Source organism: Podarcis cretensis (assembly GCF_951804945.1).
Source record: "Podarcis cretensis genome assembly, chromosome: 11".
Classification (NCBI taxonomy): Eukaryota; Metazoa; Chordata; class Lepidosauria; order Squamata; family Lacertidae; genus Podarcis; species Podarcis cretensis.
In genome coordinates this window covers 25,243,269-25,265,134 of record NC_137180.1, presented here as the reverse complement: position 1 = coordinate 25,265,134, position 21,866 = coordinate 25,243,269, and positions in this window count along the sequence as shown.

The window sequence follows — 21,866 nt, the reverse complement described above, 5'->3', positions numbered from 1 at the left end:
CGTGGGGATTTGAATCGCTAACCTTCTGATCGGCAAGCCCAAGACACTCAGTGGTTTAGACCACAGCGCCGCCCGTGTCCAATGTAAGCTGCTGACATCCTATGTGTTTGTTTTTTCCACACACTTCAGCACTCTTAAGTAGTGAGATTTTTGCCTTAGTGGGTTTTAGGCTTCATTGAAAGATAGCCTCATTTAACCAAAGGAACTATCCAACTCCTCTAACTGTGCACTGAAAAAAACAATGTGTCTTATTTCCAAATAAGCATGAGTAGGACTGGGCTACACACCAAATTAAAATAATCCAAATTTAACTAATCAATTAACTACTCTCTGATGTACTTTTTGGACTGTGCAGTTTATTTTTAGATGATAGACACATGTTGATGGGCTATTAAGAAGCATTCTGAAAATTAAGCAGTCTTTTCTGCTGATGAATCTTGTCTTTCTTGCAAGACATCAGACAAAAAAAAAAAAAGCAGAAACAGAGAAATGTTGAAATGATTAGAAAGTCTCTTGTTCCTTTCATTTATCAGTAGCATGAGCTGATGAGGCTATGTTTTGATTAACTTGCCACTGAGCCAGAAGTCAAAATTTGAATCAAGCTATTCCATATAGTATTCCTTGAATACAAAGCTAAATCATCAGGAGTAGCCTTTGTAGATGTTCTAGAATATTAGATGCTAATTCTGAGTCCAACAATCCTGAATTCTTCTTGCTTGTTTATTCCACAGATTAGCAATCTTCTGGTTTATAAAAGTTTAGACTTGTATTTTCAGCACATGTCTGAATTTTGCAATTTGGAGGTGGGCTGGGCAATCTTCTTGCCGCCAAAGATTATTCAGCAGCAGGTGGGTGGTAGTTGTCAGTGGGCATGGACAGCAATGGGTGTGTAGCCACTGCTGATGTTGGGTGAGACCTTTTACAACCTCATGGAATGCATTTGCTCATTCTCCCTGACAAACATACACAAAGTGAGTTTAAATGCATCAGGATGGCTGGAGAGTATAATCTCTACTGCCCAGCAATCCTGATACAGTACAAGGATAGGAATATTAACTGCATTAGGTCCACAGGTAATGATGATAGAGTCTCCACTCTCCAGCAATTCTAATCCTGTACCAAGTGAGATCCATATGGTGCCTTCACTGTATCTTTTTGGTGCCAGGTATGGATTTAAATGAGTGCCAGGTATGGATTTACATGAGTGCTATTTTTCTAGAAAAAGAGGTGCCGGAACTCACCACGAACATCTCCCTTGTTCTCTTATACAGTCATACCTTGGAAGCCAAACGGAATCCGTTCTGGAAGTCCGTTTGACTTCTAAAACATTCGGAAACCACGGTGCAGCTTCCAATTAGCTGCAGGAAGCTCCTGCTGCCAATCGGAAGCAACAGAAGCCCCATCAGATGTTTGGGTTCCAAAAGAACATTTGCAAACCAGAACACTCACTTCTGGGTTTGCGGCATTCGGGAACCAAAACGTTCGACTTGCAAGTCGTTCGTTAACCAAGGTACAACTGTAATGGCAATGACGCCCACCTGAGAGTTGCCAGAACTGAGTTCCAGTGAGTTTTGGCTGAAAAATGCCTTGGATTTATCATTCCCCCCAGGATTTCTGATAAACCGAGATTATATTAGTTGTGTTCTGTGATAGTTTGATATGGTTGTCATGGGGTTTCATTTTGTTTTTATGACACTTATATTAATATTTAAAAATGTGTTATAACTTGCTCATATACCTCCAGATAACAAGTTAGCAAGTCTAATAAATAATAATTGCACTGATAATTACATACACACACAAACATATAGAGACTCCACCTTGAATTTTTTTATAGCCTGGAAAGGATGCCTAGAATATTTTTAAACAAATAAATATAGTACATTCAAAAGCATATGCCTTTACTTCTGTGACACAGTGCTATATGCTCGACTCATTGCTTATAAACACAATTTTCTTTCCTAAACCAGACTCTGCTCTCCCAATTTGATTAGCTGTTTCAGTCAGGAGTCAAATCAGGAGTCTAACCCTAGCCACAGCAAATATATACAAAATAATTTGACTATTCAGATACTGAACAGTACAATAGATGTATTTTGTCCCCTAATGTTTCCATAGCCCATCTGTCTTCTTCAAGCATCCTGACTGGAATATCACTTCCATGACACTAGAAAGAACTGACATTTGTGGTAGTTGTAACAGTCAAACAACTGATGGATTGCTACTGAAATACAGCAGCTGATTTTGTTTGTTCTTAGCTGTGCTCCTACTTCTGTTCAGCTTTGCTTGGATTTATAGGAAGAGTTCTTAGGTGTCTTTTACATGTTAGGGCAGGTGGTGAAACAGATGGATGACAGACACCCAGGTTTGTTCTTTGGTTCCTTCTAACTGTAATAAAATGGCACAAATCTTCATACACAGAAACTAGAGCAGCTGTGCTAGCTCTCCACAGAAGTCTCTGGAAATGCAAGCATAGCTGTTGTCAGTGTGGCCCATGCAGATGGTAGAACAAGCAGGCTGTGACCCCCAAGCCAAATAGTTTATGAGAGTCACAGAGTTCCTTTTGCCCGACTTGACTTTTTAAATGGTACACCTTGGCAAGCTCTCTCTGGACACATGAATTTAGGGCAGCGCTGTGTAATGCTGTTCTCTCTGCATCACCAGTATCTCAAATTAAACAAGTTCAGCATTAAGGTCATAAGCAACTGAGCTTCCCTTGATCTTATAAACAGGCATCGTCGTTGCAGAGCCAGCAAGAGACTGCAATAGAAAAGCTCATTACGATCTAATCTCAAGAACCAGCCCTTTCCTAAAATACTCCAGCAGCAATCAGGACAGACATCTTTTGCTGGAAGAGAATCCCAAAGATTTCTATGTCACCTTTGAAAATAAAGACAGGGATTTTCAGGTGTCCTTAAGGATCAGCTAAGCTTGGAAAGGACACTGCTCCTTAGGAAATAGTAGTATAAAGATACATTATTTGTATATATGCACACACACACACACACACACACAGAGAGAGAGAGAGAGAGAGAGAGAGAGAGAGAGAGAGAGGTTGTTGTTGTTGTTGTCATTTTCTCTTCACCATAAGGTCCCAGGGTAGATGGGTGGATAAAATAAAATAAGTTAATAATCACAATCCGAAAAATTGTGTGTGTGTGTGTGTGTGTGTGTGTGTGTGTGTATGTATTGTGTCAAAGGCCAGGGTAAAGAGGTGAGTCTTCATTATATAATGAAATATATACAGAATTAAATGAAGCTTGTATACTGCAAGCATTAATCTATGTTTCTGGTGGTACTAGATGTTCCTCTCCCAAGTCCTAAAGAAGAATTCAATAACCCAACTTTCTGTCCATGTGAGCGGCTTGACTTGCCCCATGCTAGAATACTCAACTCTCTTATGAATCCCCATGTTAACTGTTAAATATAAAACCTCTAATTTTTTAGACTTTTCTACTAGGATATATGAGCACCAAATGCTAGCTTTCTGGGTGCCCTAGAAGAACCGATGCAATTTGAGAGAGATACTACTTATTCTAAGAGACTAAGTTATGCTCCCACTTTTCAGTTGTTCCTATAACCATGCCCTAGTCTATAAAGGTGAATTGTGTCCTGGAAGAGCCTTAACTATTTGAGTGACCCCCATTTCCAGAAAGACATCTGCAAACATCTGCCTTTCAAACATTTCCAGGATTCATTTCTCAGCAGGGATGATTAAACCTCTTCTGACTCACTCACCAAAACTAATTGGGCTTTTTAAAAATAAATCAGCACCCCTCAAATGGAAGTATCTGCTAGTCACAATTATGTTGTTGAATGAAGTGTTCTGTTTCCAATATGATACAATTCGCTTTATTAAATTAATAAGCTGTGCCCTCAGTGTGGATAATTGATTGAGTGACTAACATGTATGTGGCACAAACATGCTAACTGGTGACGGTTCAGTCACAGAACACTGAAAACCACTGTAACTTCCTGGAAGAAAGACCTTAGCAGTAGAAGAAACTTGCGTACCCATAAATGCAAAAGGGTGTTAATAATAGGTAACAGTGGCTGAATTAAAATATTCAGTTTTATCCAATAAAGTCATTTCGCTAATGATTTCTGGTGATACAAGTTCCCATCCCTCTCCTCTCCCCATGTGCCCCCATCTCCCCCAAAAAGTTGCTCTGGGGGTTCCCCCACCCTCTAAAACAGATTGAGGTGTCTGAAAGAAGAGGTGGGGGATTTCCACTGCGTGGGCAGAAGTTATTCAGAGCGTACAACAATTTCACTGGATTCAGCCAACTGATTCAAAATAACAAGTTGGATCAATGGACTGAACAAGACCATAAGAAAAGACAGACCACACTTCTTGTTAAAATGATCACTAGGCTACCCTTCAGGGATCAAACCACCTATCTAATACATTACACAGTATTTTTCAAGGAAGCCTTCCTACTCTCGCACCAGGCACTGAAAACCTGTTCCCCAGAGGTACAGTCTTTCGGAAAGGTTGCAAGGGCACTGCTTAGTCTAGTCATAAGAGAAAGAAAGAAACACAACTCTCCAAGTCCCTCCAGGCATGCTAACGCAAGCCTTGCTTGCAGAGAGCAAAAGTGAGGCATTCATGGGAGCTTCTGAAATCAGCGAAAGCCAAGATGGTATTGAGTCCCTCTTATGGAAAGGGGCATCCTTGTGAAATGATGCTTGTACCTTAGGGTTAGACTAAAGGGCACCTGGCTGCTCTTGCTGCTTTTTGGCCTGTTGCCTGCAAAATCAAGCTGCTGTTTTCCTTTGTGTGGCAGAGCGCAGCTTGACCTAAACCCCACTTGATCAGTCCAGGGCTTCATCAGTATGCTCGACTGATAGCTCTTTGTCTCCTGTGGTTTAGGCCTCTTCTTGCTCTGTCTGAGTCTGCTCTGTTCACCTCCACTAACCATTTGTAACCAACTGCAGTCTGTCTGCATAATGCATATGCATCCATAATGAGCTCCTGCTGCCAGAGCCACACCGTGACCTTCCTAATTTCATACAGAGGCACCTTTAGAGCAGAAGGTTTGTGTGTGTTTTTCAGCAGCAGCAGCAGCTTCTTCTTGTGTGTTTGTTCACTTTCGTGACTGCAGCATTCTTTGAGCAGGGCAACAGATAGCTTTTCAAAAGAGAGGCAACCCGAGACACTTGGACAATGCCATGGGAGTGTATTATGGATGCCCCCAAGCCTTTATATTAAGCTAATCATAAAAACAATGTGCAGCAAAGGAGGAGAGCCTGAATCCCTCTTCTCTTTCCTAACCCAGAAGAAAGCCACTAACTGTATCCTCATTATGTGTGGTATTCAATGGCTTTTGTTTAGAGCAAGGCCTAATAACAGCATTTAAGATCAACTCCAGGGTGTGTTTTCTGAGAAAGCCTCTTTCCTTCCTCCTTTCCCCACCCTTACTCTATACACTCCAACATTTCTCTGATGAAAATAGGGACATCGTATTCAGTAGTAGTAGTAGTAGTAGTAGTAGTAGTAGTAATTCTATTATACCCCATGCATCTGTCTGGATTGCCCCAGCCACTCTGGGCTGCTTCCAACATATATAAAAACACAATAAAACATGGAATATTGTTTGTGGGGGGGGGGACTTCGCTATTCAGGGCTTCTTCAGGTGTCTTCTAAAGGTTATATAGTTACTTATCTCCTTGGCCTGGGGGTTGCATAACTCCATACCCTCCAACATTACTCTGATGAAAATTGGGATGTCCTACCATAACTTCCAACTTTTCTCCATTAAAAATAGGGATGCCCTAAGGAAAATGCCCTAAGGGATGGTGGGTGGCGCTGTGGTTTAAACCACTGAGCCTAGGGCTTGCCGATCAGAAGGTCAGCAGTTTGAATTCCTGCGACGGGATGAGCTCCCGTTGTTTGGTCCCTGCTCCTGCCAACTTAGCAGTTCGAAAGCACGTCAAAGTGCAAGTAGATAAATAGGTAAGGTAAGGTAAACGGCATTTCCGTGTGCTGCTCTGGTTTCGCCAGAAGCGGCTTAGTCATGCTGGCCACATGACCTGGAAAAACTGTCTGTGGACAAACACTGGCTCCCTCGGTCAGTAAAGCGAGATGAGCACCACAACCCCAGAGTCGTTTGCGGCTGGACTTAACTCTAAGGGGTCCTTTACCTTTTAAGGAAAAGCAGGTCATTCAGAGATTGAAACTGGGACAGCTTTGGTAAATCTGGGACTGTCCCTTGGTCTGTTACTCTGTAATTCGGTTTACATCTGTTTGAGGAAATTAATCAACTTCTGTGAAGTTGAAATTCTGCTTCATGTGCCTTGGGTCTGCTATTCCTCCAGAACAAAAGTTCACCAAGGGCCTTGCTAATTGCTAATAAAAAACCCACACACACAAAATTGTACATATCTGGATCACATCTCTCAAATCAGGTTTGTGCAGTTAAGTTTTCTTAGGTGATCCTCAGTGCCTGCATCTGATCCTTTTTGAGTTTAGTATCAGATGTAACATCTTGTTACACTGGAGTGTGACAACATAGGTGAAAGGTTTCCACTGGAAGAGTTATGCAGCTTCTTAGATATTTTGACTGCTTGGACTAGTGCCAGCTTTACTTCTGCAACTTAAGGGAACAAATAGCAAACAGAAAATACTGGACTGACAAGCCATGTATTTGCTAGCTCCTACAGTGTGCACACATTCAGAAGAAGTAAGAAGGCAGAATTCTACACAGAGAGCTCTTGTTAGCACCTCTTGCGAGTTCTAAGCAAAGGAAAGATGAATGCGAGCCATCCCGCATCGTACCATCGGCAACAGCCCAAAACATCAAAGATTGCTGAGAGAACTAACAAAGTCAGCATGTAGGCTTGACGTGCATCCATTGCTACAGGGAGACAATCAACAATAACTCTGCTCCCCTGACTAAACCAGGGTTTTCTTTAGATGAGACTAAGTTATAATGGGAAATTGATGCTTTTTCTAAAAGCTGACAAGAAATAATTTAAGAATTTGGGACCTTTCACTCATAAAGCCACGTTTTATAATTACCAGAAACAATGCAAGAAAGCTGAAGCTTGGAAGTGTCACAAGAAACAACTAGTTTTGTTAGTGTTGCTATTCAGCTGCCTGATAACAGGAGCGTATGAAATTAGTAATGTTGGTGGCCCCATTTATTAGCCATAAAGCACACAGGTTGTTATGCTGGCATTACGTTTCTTTCCAACACATTGCATTCCATCCTGCTGTTTGCTAAGGTGGGATGTGCTGTTACTATTTTGTCATGATCTATGCTGCTGTGTTACACTATATTTGCAAATCAACTACCTTCTCTGTGTGTTCCCTTTCAAGATTTAGTGAATTTCCAGAGGGGTTAGAAACCACAAAGAGCCTTGTGACACCTTAAAGACAAATTTAATGAAGTGGCTAATGGCCCGTCACAAATCCATCTATGGTTACAAAGCTCACCAGGTTTACTCAGAAATAATTCCCAATGAATTCAGCAGGGATTACCCCCAGGTAAGTAGGGTTCGGATTGCAGTCATTCTCATCAATTTGATTTCACAATTCAGTATAAATGTGTCATCCCATCTCATTTTCCTCAGTCAGACATAACTTTAGTTGTAAGTCAATAAAACTTTAGGGTGAGGAGAAAATGCTTTCTAAATTTAATCTTATATTTATTTAGGTTGGTAAAATGGGCAGCCAAATCCAGATGGTTCTCTGCTCTTTCATAAAAAGATTCCAACTTTAAAGGAGGGTCCCAGATAAAATCCACAGGTAGCAAGAGATATTATTTATTTCTATATGAAAAGAACAATAATCAGTGGTAACATTCACAAGAGGAAGCAGATTAAGGATGAAATCCTAACCCCACTTTCCTTGGGTTAGGCCTTACTGAATTCTAGTTGATTTGCTTCTGAATAGACATGGCTAGCACTGCAGTGTTAGTGCATATGGGGTGCCTCTGGCAACAGACAACACATTAGAAATAAAAAAAGCAAAGAGGCAGTTGCATAATTCAATTACTTACTCACTTCCCTTTCACTTCCCTGTGTGTTCTTTTTCAAGGTAAATGAAGCAGCTAATAGCCCATTATCCATCTCCATGCAGGGTTCTAAACCTCTACTGAGCTTCATGGAAGCATCAGAGGAGAAAAATGTCAAAAATATGACACTGTGCAGTGGTACCTTGGTTCTCAAATGCCTTGGTACTCAAACAACTTGGAACCCAAACACTGCAAACCCGCACTTTTTTCAGAAGCCAAACATGCTCTGTTTTGAGTGTTATGCTTCTGGTTTGAGTGTTATGCTTCCATTTTGAGTGCCACACTTCCATTCTGAGTGATGCCAAAGGGGCCCAAACCAAGTACTGAGTACATATGCATGCTTCTACTTCTCAGAGGTCCAATATTGCTCTATTTGCAATCCTTGTTTTGCTTATTTCATTTAATATTCTAATTTTCTGAGATTGTTAATTTGGGGTTTTCACCAGCTGTGAAATCACAATTATAACAAATAAAGGCTTGACATATCTCGCTTTGCATGTCATGGGTCTATCTCATATATTAGTTTCACCATTTAATTTGAATTACTGAAATAAATGAACTTTTCCATGATATTCTAATTTTTCGAGTTTCACCTGTAACATTACTTCATAGTTTAAATCTACATTATATGAAGTACTTTCTTTTGTCTCCCCTGATTCTTCGAATATTCAGCATCATAGGATGACCACAGTTTCTAGTATGTCTCCACACCATGAATAATTTTATACCCTTTCATCACACACACCCCTTGCCTTTTTCTAATCTAAAAAGCCTCAAAGGTAGCCTTTCTTCAAAGAGGACTTGTACCAGCTCCTTGACCATTTTAGTTACCCTTTCCTTAGCCTTTTCCAGCTCTGCAATATCTTTCTCGATATGCGGCAACCCAAACTATACACTGTATTCCAGTTGCGGTTGCCCCAAAGGTTTGTATAACTGCATTATGATTTTTTTTTATATTTTTTTTCAGTCCTGAAAATAATTTTCAGGACTTATTTTCAGGACTATTTTCAGGACTATTTTCAGGACTTATTTTCAGGACTATTTTCATGACTTATTTTCAGGGCTATTTTCTTTTTCTTTTTTCAAAATAATATTTATTACTTTTAAAAGGAAAAAGGACAGAAGAGAAAAAAACAAAAGAGAAAAACAAAAAAGACATACAATACAATATATAAACAATACAGAACACAACCTAAACCCATTAAACTAAACCCATTAAACTAAACTAAACCAAACCCACTCCCTAACCCTAACCCTAAATAAAACAAAACAAAAACTATGAAAAAAAATACATTCCCCCTTTTCGATACTCTTTTTTTCATTCCCTTGTTTCCTCGACCTCCTCTCACCTCCCTTTTTGTATTCCACTTCTACTAGTTATTTCAGCAAATCCTTTCCATCTTTCTCTATTCTCTATCATATTATAAATAACATATTTTTTAAACCTTATTTTAACATTAAAACTAAAATATTTATATATGCTTAACTCCTTATAACATTTCTGCTAAATTCATAAAATATCAATCCACCATTTTTCTATCACTCATTAATTTTGTGATATTTCTATATATAAACTTTAAATTTTCCAATCTTCTTCCCTCAACTCCTCTCCCTGGTTTCGGATTCTGCCAGTCCTTTCCGTCAATTCCATATAATCCATCAACCTAGAGATCTTATGTCCGAGGTTCTTAACTCTTTTCCAGGTCCCTTCTGCAGATCTTCTTCATATTCTTTAATGCTAGAGAGTAAATCTTGAGAGAACTCCATCCTAACAATACTTTTATTCCTTCTGGACAGTTCAGCCAAATTTCCATAGTTGAAGCTAGGGTCTATACAGTGTTTCAGGATGTATTTCAAGATTCCTCCAAATCCAAAGCCCCCCAAAACTTCAATCTCCTCCAAATCCAAGTCCATGTCCCAAAAGTCAATTAATCCCTGGATAGAGGGATCTTTCCAACTTTCCTTCTTCAGTCCAAGCCAGGATCCAATCCTCAAAATCTGGCTTTTTCTAGATTCAATCATAAAAGGCCTCAATTTATAGTCCTCAATTTGCTTCTGTAACAATAAGGATCCCGCTTGTGTTATTTTAGGTTCAAAAACAATGACTTTCTCCTTTTCCTCCACCATTTGTTCTGCCAAAGTAGGTTCCTGTGCCAGATCCTGAATTATTTCTGTGTTGGTGCTCGCTTTTTGTCTCAAATTAGTCACTTTCTGTTCCAAATTATCAATTTTAAAAGTCATGTCATCCGCCTTTTTATGAAGCTCTTCCAGCAAATAGTTTATCTTACATAATGCAGTCACAATAACTTCTCCTATGAACATTTTGAATGGTCCAAGGTCAATCTCTGGTTCTCAGAATCCTTATCTTGCAGCTGGAGACCTCCCAGTTACACTCCTATAACAATTTCAAAGGCTCCCTCTAGAGGGAAACAGTCTCCACTTGTATCAGTTCTTTCAAGCACAACTCAAGCAATAAACATAGCTTCGATTTCCAGTTACTTTTTCCTCCATTTTAAATGCAGAAGAGGACAATGGAAACAGTATCTTACTCTTATTTTAGCTAGCTGTCAAATCCGTTCTGTCAATAAACTTTCCCCAAATGTCATCTGGCAGCCCGTTCCCAGGTTCGGAGCTGTGGTAATTTGATTTTCCCCTCACTCCTGCAGGCTTACTAAGTTCAAAATTTCCCCCCTCTTCACCTGCTTCCAAGGGGAGTTTTGTATTTTTAACCGATGGAAATTTAATCCTTTGTCAAAAGCTTTCAAAGACTTTAGCTTGTAACGTCTTTGCTTCAGTCTATTTACAAAAGCAGAAGGCGGACTTCCTGTTTATGACCTTCCCGCTTCGGCGCCAAATTAAGGTATTTAAAGATCCAATTTTCCGTTCTACTCACGGGTAGTTGTTTAAAATCCAATTGTCCACAGGAAAAAGTAAGTGCTCTCCAGCAACAGCAATGTGGCTTCACTCCGTGAAAGAAGCAGTCGATCCAAAGCACCGTGCCGCTCACCCCACGTCGCTCCGGATCCCCAAAACAGGGTTTCCCTGCAAGTAGGGGAGGTGCAAAAGGTGCCAGCCGAATCCCAGGTTCACAAGCTTCTCCCGCTTGTGATTTCAATGGGTCTCCGCCTTCACCGTGGCGGTCAGACCCTGTTTTTCACGGAGTAAGTTCCTCCCGATCGGAGGAGCTCAGCCATTGCCGGAGGCGCCAACCCGGAAGTCTATTTTCAGGGCTATTTTCAGTCCTGAACATGGAATATACTTCTTCACAGCTGCCACACCCTGGGTCAATGTATTCATTGAGCTAGCCACCATGACCTTAAGATCTTGGAACAAATTCCCAATTAGCCATAAAACATAAAAACTTAATGGGCAAAAAACTCCCTAGGGTTATCCATAAAGAGTTCTCCATACCTGAAGGTTTCTTCTCTGCTCCCTTTTAATTAAATGTAGATGCTATTTTTCTCTTGCTTGCTCAGTGAATTTCCTCTTCTGGAATTCAATTTCCCATGTGTATTTAATATAGAAGAGTCACAACAGCAACCCCAAAGTCAATCCACCAACCGACTGAAGAATGTGCAGCTTTGACTTATTGTCCAGAGTGCATTTGGTGATATTTGTACTCAACAGTTTGAAAATGACATCTTGCATTTGATTTAATCAGTTTTGTTTTCACAAGGCTTGAGCTGTTCGTTTCCTTTTTAATTAACATTATAAGCAAACAGAAGTCTCATTTGCGTACTTTGTCTCTATAGAAGAGTTCATTATGATTGTTGCATTTGTCATGTTAAACAAGAGTTTACATTCCATCATCACATCCCTGACTTGGGTTCATAGGCATAAACAACATGGAGCGATCGCTTGGCCTCCGTACAACAAGTAGAAATGGCATGCATGTTGACTGCTTGGTTCCATATGCAAGTGAATGAATGCTGAATAGTGGAGCATATTCCACATGTCTTTAGATAGAATAAGAATTGAAGCATTGGAAGTGACCTTGAGGGTCATCTCGTCTATCTTCCTGCAATGCAAAAATCTCAATTAAAGCATCTAGCTCTGCTTAAAAACATCAAATGAAGGTGAGGTTTCCTTCCTTCTCTCAACACACAGTAGACTTTTTAAGATGTTCAGGATATTGGGTAGAACACATGGGGGTGGGGCTGTAGGAATTAGCACAACACCCCTACATCACCCTATTGAGGTTCAGTTGGGTGACCACCATTCCATCCTCTAGATGCCTCAGACTGCTTACCAGATTGCCAGCCACAAGGTAAGGAAGCCAGCATTTTTCTTACCTATCCCACCCACCTAGCAAAACAGAATAGATCATCCCAGCCCATTCCAGACATCTTTATTGCACATAGCCAAAGGCCTTTATAATATATTTCCAAAGCAATACATGGATTAAAAGAGAAACTTGTTATGGAAATTCACATAACCAATAGCCATGTATACCATCCTTCCAGAGTAACAAAGAGTTGGATTAAATTTTATTATATATTTTAATTCCTGTCATGACAAGAATGCAGCTTCTTAGCTACCGTTGCAAAATTAGCTCCCAAATTGTACAATTGTTTGTCAGTTAAAAGAAATCACCACGATTGATCTGAGTTCAGCTGAAGAATAGGTGACAGAAATTTCCCTCTGGGCTCCAAATGACAAAGGGCAGGACAGCACACAGTGCATAATACCTTCAGTCTAATTACAGCCGAATAAACATTTCTGTTCTATAACTGGGATTCCAAGGTATATCCCATTAAAATACACTGAGGGCATCTGACGAAACCTAAGTTCTGGAATGCCCTTTGAAGCTGCAAAAGGACAATGTCTCAAAATAAAGTGGCCCTGAATGCTTTATTTGGAGGTACCAAGAATAAAAAAATAAGCATCAACAATGGATACTGTTATGTACTGAAGTTCTCACCCTGGGCCAGCAGGGGAATACTGTAGATAGTTTTCACTCAGGTCCACATATGCAAATAAGGGATTAAAAGTGACGTTCAGTGATTGGATAGTTACAGAAAATGGTTACTGTTGCGTTCTAGTGGAGCTCTATATAAGCAGGCAGGCTGAACCCTTCAGTTCAGTTCTGTTCTGGCCTGTGAATAAACAAGAGCTGTTTGAAGAATCGCTGTGTTGTCTGATATGTTCACCCACAACTTAACACTGGCGACAAGGATGGGATCGATGGACATCAGAGCACAGCCACCCTCTGAGCTGAGCTGAATCACTGAGCTGAAACACCGAGCGAAATCACTGAACAGAACCAATTCAGAGCTGACCGTTCTGGCTAGAGCACTGTGTTCCATCCATTGCCTCCACACTGGCATCAGAACCATGGCTTCACTTGTGCCTCTACCGCCATTTGCCCCAGCCTCTGAATCATGGGACTCCTACCTCACTCGGTTCAACTGCTACCTCCAAGCCAACGAGCTGTTGGAAGTATCACAGGAGCATAAGCGGGGCCTATTCCTCAGCCTCTGTGGGCCTGAGGTGTTCGAGACGGCCCGAGCATTGGTTGCGCCTGAAGCAGTCCAGGCAGCACCGTGGGACACAATTCAAGAGAAGCTCTGCAACCACTATGCGCCAAAGCCGTCCAAGATTGCTGCCCGCCATGCATTCTACCACCGGAACCAGGCAGAGGGGGAGTCAATCAACAACTACACCACCGCCCTCTGACAGGCTGTAATGCACTGCGAGTTCCGAGACTTAGACGATGCCCTGATGGATTGAATTGTCTGTGGGGTCCGGGACATCTGTCTGCAACGGTGTCTCCTCGCCAAGCCTGACCTCACGCTGCAGGAAGCCATTGAGGCGGCCGTGGCCTCGGAAGCTGCTGAACGCTCCGCCCTAACCCACAACTTAACAGATACTCCATGTTGATTAACAACATGATTAAAAATCCAATTCCTGAGAGTGTGAAGACTGAGGGATACATATTTCACCACTGGTAGATTATAAATCCTTAGGTTATCTTCACACCCTCTGCTTCATTGACTACGCAAAAGCATTTTACTGTGTCGACCACAGCAAACTATGGCAAGTTCTTAAAGAAATGGGTGTGCCTGATCACCTCATCTGTCTCCTGAGAAATCTCTATGTGGGAAAAGAAGCTACAGTTGGAACTGGATATGGAATAACTGATTGGTTCGAAATTGGGAAAGGAGTACAACAAGGCTGTATATTGTCTCCCAGCTTATTTAACTTATATGCAGAATTCATCATGCGAAAGGCTGGACTGGATGAATCCCAAGCCGGAATTAAGATTGCCAGAAGAAATATCAACAACCTCAGATATGCTGATGACACAACCCTGATGGCAGAAAGTGAGGAAGAATTAAAGAACCTCTTAATGAGGGTGAAAGAGGAGAGCGCAAAATATGGTCTGAAGCTCAAGATAATAATAATAATAAAAAACTAAGATCATGGCCACTGGTCCCATCACAAATAGAAGGGGAAGAAATGGAGGCAGTGAGAGATTTTACTTTCTTGGGCTCCATGATCACTGCAGGTGGCGACAGCAGCCACAAAATTAAAAGACACCTGCTTCTTGGGAGAAAAGCAATGACAAACCCAGACAGCATCTTAAAAAGCAGAGACATTACCTTGCCGACAAAGGTCCGTATAGTTAAAGCTATGGTTTTCCCAGTAATGAATTTTTGAATTATGGTGCTGGAGGAGACTCTTGAGAGTCCCATGGACTGCAAGAAGATCAAACCTATCCTGAAAGAAGATCAAACCTATCCATTCTTAAGGAAATCAACCCTGAGTGCTCACTGGAAGGACAGATCCTGAAGCTGAGGCTCCAATCCTTTGGCCACCTCATGAGAAGAGAAGACTCCCTGGAAAAGACTCCCTGGAAAAGACCCTGATGTTGGGAAAGATTGAGGGCACAAGGAGAAGGGGATGACAGAGGACAAGATGGTTGGATAGTGTTCTTGAAGCTACAAACATGAGTCTGACTAAACTGTGGGAGGCAGTGGAAGACAGGAGTGCCTGGCGTGCTCTGGTCCATGGGGTCATGAAGAGTCGGACACGAATAAATGACTAAACAACAAATCAATATCAATAGAATTGATATCAATAGAAACGTAGGGCAATAAACTTGAAATGAGAGAGAATGCAACATCCTGAGACAACTTAGGGAGTCTGAAGCCAATCAAGGAAAGTCTTGACATCTCTCGAAATCCAAGGTACCTTGAAAGGTGCTTCCTAATATATATCAAGTAACTTTTAAAAAGCAAGATAGACTTTTAGATACAAGATACACACACACACACACAGAGAGAGAGAGAGAGAGAGAGAGAGAGAGAGAGAGAGAGAGAGAGATACTCAGGTGCTAAATCATATCTTCCAACATTTTTCTGATTAAAATAGGGATGTCCTAAATAATAACAACAGCAGCAGCAACAACAATAATACCCTACCCAATTGACTAGTTTGCCACAGCCACTCTGGGCAGCTTCCAACATACATAAAACCAGAGTAAAACATTAAACATTTAAAACTTCCTTATACAGAGCTGCCTTCAGATGCCTTCTAATAGTTGTATAGTTCCTTATTTCCTTGGCTTGGGTGGGGGAGTTGCATAACTCCATGCCATCCAACATTTCTCCAATGAAATGAGGGACATCCTACAGAAAAGCAGGACATTCTGGGATCAAATCAGAAACTGTAAATCCAGAAGTGTCCCTCAAAAATTGGGACACTTGGAGGGTCTGCTAAATGTTTCTGCTTTCACCTTCATTAGTTCCTTTGATAAAAATGAAATAATGCTCTTTACAAAGTGGCTTTGAGGATAGAATGTTCAGAGAGGCTTCGTTCACTGAAGCTAAGCAATGCCACTTAGCTTCAGTAAATGAAAACCTTCTGAGCACCCCAATGACAACGGAGCATGTCCAATCACTATACAATGTTTGAAAGCTGGTGGGAAGGAGAAGTGGAATGGAATGTTCTCAAAGTTGGCATGAACCCTAAATATAAGCTCTCGACATGGCAACATTTTGTTGCAGGCCCCACCGGAATATACTACTGTTAATCGTCATCATCTGAAGGTATTATTACTGCTTTCATTTTTAAAGCATTAATGATTACATATTTATGTGTATAAACTGTTCATATTAAAACAGTAAGATAAACTAACAATGTGTGAGGGTGTGAGAAATGTGTTGATTACACCTGTTAAAATGTTCATTTCACAAACCTGTTTATTTTTAATGTTAAACATGGAGCCAAAGGGGAGGTGGGAATGAACATTTATAATTAACTAACCCTTCTTTTTTCTAGAAAACTATAAACAAGAAATGAAACTATTCACCTTAAAACTTGGGAATACTTTCAAATAAGGAAAGCAGTGGATTAAAAAAAAAATCTGCATCTGCTCATAGACAATTACCAAAAATGGAAAGAATTAGCTTAATGCATTATTTATCAGCACAAACTTGTTCACTTTGGAATGGTACTTTTATTCTATTTTATTCCGCAACAGAACAAAGAATAAGAAGAAGCCCTCATAGCCCTTGCAGATACACAGCTCCCCCTGCTATCATAACTAAGTTTCTACACAGTTTCCTGCGTAGTAACCAAATTATAGTTAGTAAAAGTTTAATTGGAATTGGCAGTTTGCAGCTGGGTAAAATCCACTCAGCAACATACTGCAAAATATCCCTTCATTTCAGTCGAGCTGTGCATTGATGGTTGCATAGCAACGGTGCATGGAAGATTGGGTCCCCGGCTGCTAATTGACAAAGTGTTCGAAAGTGAGCTGGTTTACAAGTAACAAAACATGGATTCCACTGTGTGCGCCTAAGTTGCGATTCCTGAGCATACTTTTAGCACATTTGCAAACTGCTGCTCTGCTTAAGACATAGAGATGTATTTTATCCCCTACAGCAGTCATCCCTCTAAGGCCCGAAACACAGATTGCTGTAACAGCATGACCATGGTTTTCCTGTAGTTTTCTTCTATTTTGTTTATGTGAATCTATATATCTTTACTGGCTTCAAAACCAATAACCAAGGGCTCAATCTGTGGCACACCATCTCTGAAATCCCTGCTTTCAGCTGAAAGTCTGAACGGGGCTTCTGAGAACATTCAACTAATTTGAGGAAGCATCTGAATGTGTTTATCCCCCTTCAGATCGGATTTGTCACAAACATGGACGGGGCATGTTAGATACTTCTTTCTCATAAACATCCCCGTGCATTTTGGGTACTCCTGCTTCACATCCAAGCTTCCTAAGAGGTCTGGAGAGAGCTTGTACATTTGTGAATACAATTCAAGGTGTTGTTGTTGACCTTTAAAGCTCTAAACAGCCTTTGCCTGTATACCTGAAGGAGCATCTCCACTCCCATCGTTCAGCCTGGACACTGAGGTCCAGCTCCGAGGGCCTTCTGTCAGTTCCATCATGGCGAAAAGTGAGGTTACAGGGAACCAGGCAGAGGGCCTTCTTGGTAGTGGCGCCCACCCTGTGGAATGCCCTCCCATCAGATGTCAAGGAGATAAATAACTATACAACTTTTAGAAGACATCTGAAGGCAGCCCTGTATTGGGAAGTTTTTAATGTTTGAGGATTTAATTATGTTTTATATGTGCTGGGAACCGCACCGAATGGCTGGGACAACCCATTCAGATGGGCAGGGTACAAATAGGATGAAGATGAGGATGAGGATGACCAGCAACCCAGACAGGCCCATGCCTCCTCTCCCTTCTGAATGTTTGAATAGGACTTTGATTGCTCTCACAACATGTTATCTTACGAAAACATGACATTTGACTTGGGAAAGCATATGCAAATCCCTGATTTTTGAACTGTGTGATAACGACTGCAATTCCAAATTGCGTGATAATAAATTATCCAAAAGGGGCTTGAAGGAGAAATAAAACAATTTCTCATCAACTAGCTTACCTTTATGAATAAAAATTGAACTGTATATGAAAGTGAGTGTCTTTCCCCCCCACCTCTTTTCAACCTTTGTCTCGCCTGCAGCTCTACAGCTATGGTGGGCCAAGTCATCAGTGACATTAGCAGTGGGTGTTCCAAAATAATACATACAGGAGCTCGTTTTTTCAATCATGTAAATCTCATTTGCTCAGACATCTATAACCAGACAGAGGTCGCTTACAATAATTTACATTTCAGTCTCTCAAATGCATGTGAAGTGGAAAACAGTTTTGTGACAATAAAAATTTATTAGCTGGGCTAAGCATAATTTACAGTTAATATGGGGAAAACTTTTCAGTTCACTTGATTCTGTCTGATAAAGACAGATGAGCAATATATTAACATAATGGATCTGCAAAGTGGTTAACACTGTTTATTTACCATGCTGCCCATTACATTATTTTATTTTTTTTAAAAAATGTTTTTTGTGGGCAAAAGAAAGTGAAATCCGGAACTGACAGTTTATTGATTTGACAGTAAGGTGATTTAGCTAATTTTAACATAGATGACAGTCAAAACCCAATGAAACTTGACTTTCTAGCTGAACTGTGTTTTTGTCCGAAGTGTAGGTAAAGACTACAAATGTTTATGACTGTTCAGTTTACATTTTAAACAGCAATAGGGTTGTGAGCTGGGGGTGGGTTTAGGTTGCATATCTGAGTCCCTGCCAATTCCTGGATCCAGCAGCAATTCAATTGCTAGAATAGCCTGGCCAGCTTCTTGGTAATAGCTTAAGTATGGGTTATTAAGGGAACAAAGGAAGTGGCTCTGTGGCAGAATACAAATGGGTGGGTGCCATTTCCTCAACTGGCTGTTAGTTAAAAGAACAGAAATTCAGAGGTGTGAGAGAGAAAGTGCTAGAACTTAGGAGCAGACTGCAGACCTTTGTGAGAAAGACATGCTTAATTTGTGCTGGAATGTTGTCAGCCTGTCCATTGTAGACTCAGGTTGTATATATGTGTAAATAAAAACACTACAGTATCTGGTATCCCTCATTTTGAGGAAACCTGGAACCCCTAGAATATTGCACCACTCAGAGATTGGGGTGGCATGCAACACTCTAAAATGCTTATGAGTTTCATGGCAGAATTAACTGTTTGTATATAATTGAAGTGTACACTGGCTCTGTGAACAACCCAAACTACAGACCCTTCTGGTGCCCCTGTTTTCTTGGGGCAGTCCCAGATTTAAAGAAGCCATCCCAGTTTCTAATTTGATCCAGGAATGTCCCTCTTATCCATAGGACAGCCTAATTTTCATTGGAGAAATGTTGGAGGGTGTGGAATTACGTGACCCCTGAGCCAATGCGATAATTAACTATATACCCTTTAGAAAACATCTGAAGAGATGTCCTGTATAAGGAAGTTTATTGTTTATTGTTTTATTCTGTTTTTGTATATGTGGGAAGCTGCCCAGAGTAGCTTGAGCAACCCAGTCAGATGGGTGGGGTATAAATAATAAAATTATTATGATTATGAAATAGGACACCCCTATTTTTATTGGAGAGATGTTGCAGGATATACTACCTGTAAGGGTAGACCAGGGGTGAGGAATATTTTTCAGCCCTACCTATGCTCTGAATAGGCACAAGGCAGCTCCCTATAACTATGTTAAGGGCCTCGCTTTTTTTCCTTTTTAACTTTTTGGATCATTCCAAGTATGCCGTCTGTCTAGCCTAGTTTAAATGTCTCACTGAATGCATATATATATGTCGTATATACATATATATAGAGAGAGAGAGTGTGTGTGTGTCTGGAAATAGAGCAGAACTCTACCACATCTGTTACTGCAGAAACTGGAAGTGGTAGTTTGAATCTCATTGTGAATGATGAATTATAAACATACATTATCCCATAGAAGTAATATGGGCATCAGTGTATGAATTATATGTTGGTCAAACTAAGGGTACTTTTGAGAAAAGAAAAGGATGGGAAGGTTATACAGTGTTTGCAGCGAAACTGTTATGATAAGGAAGTTTTCTGACATTTCATTGCGGGTGATCAACTCTCAGCAAAACATCCACCTGCTATAATTTTGGGAGGAGGGGTGGGATATAAATTAAATAAATAAAGGAATTATGGGTTGCAGGTGAATATATATACATATTAGGCAGAGCGGCCAACCTATATAGCTCTCGTATCTGCCCCCTGAGATGCTCCCAAGCAACCCACTCAACACAAACCACACAACTTCCTTAACCCCCTTGAGGGTCTCCAGTTTGCCATTCTTTGCAGCACTCTGTCTCTATGTGCTGTGTGACACATGAGCTGGAAACTCTAATCCATATAGCAATTACATAACAACCAACAGCAATGCCAAATTGTTCTTTGTGGGAGTTTTTTGTTTAGGTGATGGGGTTGCCTGGCAACTTGCTTCAGATAAACAGAAATCTATTTGTTGACTTATTTGTGGCCTACTTAGTGACTTGTTGTTGTTGTTGTTGTTGTTGTTTAAATGCCATAGCCCCCTTTCTAGTAAGCGTTGTCACTGATACAATGATAAATTGCTGCAACATCATTATCTCTTAATTGAGCCATCAAGGAGGTCACATCATGCGCTTCTTAGTTGGTTGCAAACACATGGCATTTTCATGGATGAACAGGCAAAAAAAAAAAAAAAGGCACATTATAAGAACTAAGCGTTATTATTCTTCCAAGCTGTAGTCTGCCTTTAACCTCCCTCTCTATATATGTATGGGCTTTAGATTACTGAAGGCAGAAATGCTTCCATCCACACATTAGAAACATTGTTTTTGACACCTTCTAAATCCAGAAGTAAAGCTTAGCTGTTGCTACTTTTGGGGGGTAGGGGATGATATGAAAGCAGTACAGAAGATTGAGAGGTGCTTCTCAAATTTACAATGAATGAAGAGGACTTTTAACTTAATTATGTTACACCCATGGTTTGTCCCCACCAGCTACAGCCTGACATCACCATACATTGCTTGGATTCCTCCGCACACAAAAGAACCCTAGTTCTGCAGAGTTTACCCCGTTCAGGGGGAAGATTCTAAGCATGTTCAGCCAAATACATGACTTCCCCTTTCCAATATTCTGCTCCATGTGTGAAGATTTGAGGCTGTAGTTAACAGGAATGGGAACATTGGGGGGAAAGGCTAGGAATGGGAACATGGGGAGGGGTGGGGAGCTAGCAATGGCAACAATGTAATTGGTTATTTTTAAAGGGGTCTTGAGGAGACACAACCCCCTCTTGGCGACCATATTCATTTCTCAGGCCACAAGCTAGCCACCCCTGGTTTGCAGACTCATGTCTTGAAGGCAGCGGAATCCCAGTAGACCATGTGGTTGCACTACAAGTCCCATTAGCGCCATGCAGCAAGGTCAGGAATGTTGAAAGTTCTAGTCCAACAGGCTCTGGAGGGCATCACTTCGACTTCCCCTGGTGTAGAATCCCACTACAACTTTGGCTGTAGAATGAAGAAGCCCAAAGTCAATTTACAAGCATCCAATTTTCAGTCAGAAATAGAAAGAAATTTAAGAAGTCCAAGGAGTGGATGAATAGGCAGTAATTCCGGGAGGTCATGTAATGTACTGTGTACATTGGCACACAGGGAAACTTAGTAAGTTATTTGAATTCCAAGAAAGAAAGTAGAACTATGGAAACAAAGAGTACAAGAAAAAATATATTTCAGAATATAATAGCCCAGCAGTTTCTTCATGTCTTACTTGCCCAATCATTGTACAGCTTTGCGTTTTGTATTTTAAAAGTTCAAGGTCTGCAATGTACCCTGGGGGAAAAAATTTAAGGGTACATTCTAATGGTTCCTGGAGGAGTGGTGTGGGGGCCATAGGATTCTTTGGGTCTTACTCTCCAAAAGAAGGAACATCTGCATTGAAAGGGAAAGCCAACCTTCATTATACAGTGGTACCTCAGGTTAAGAACTTAAT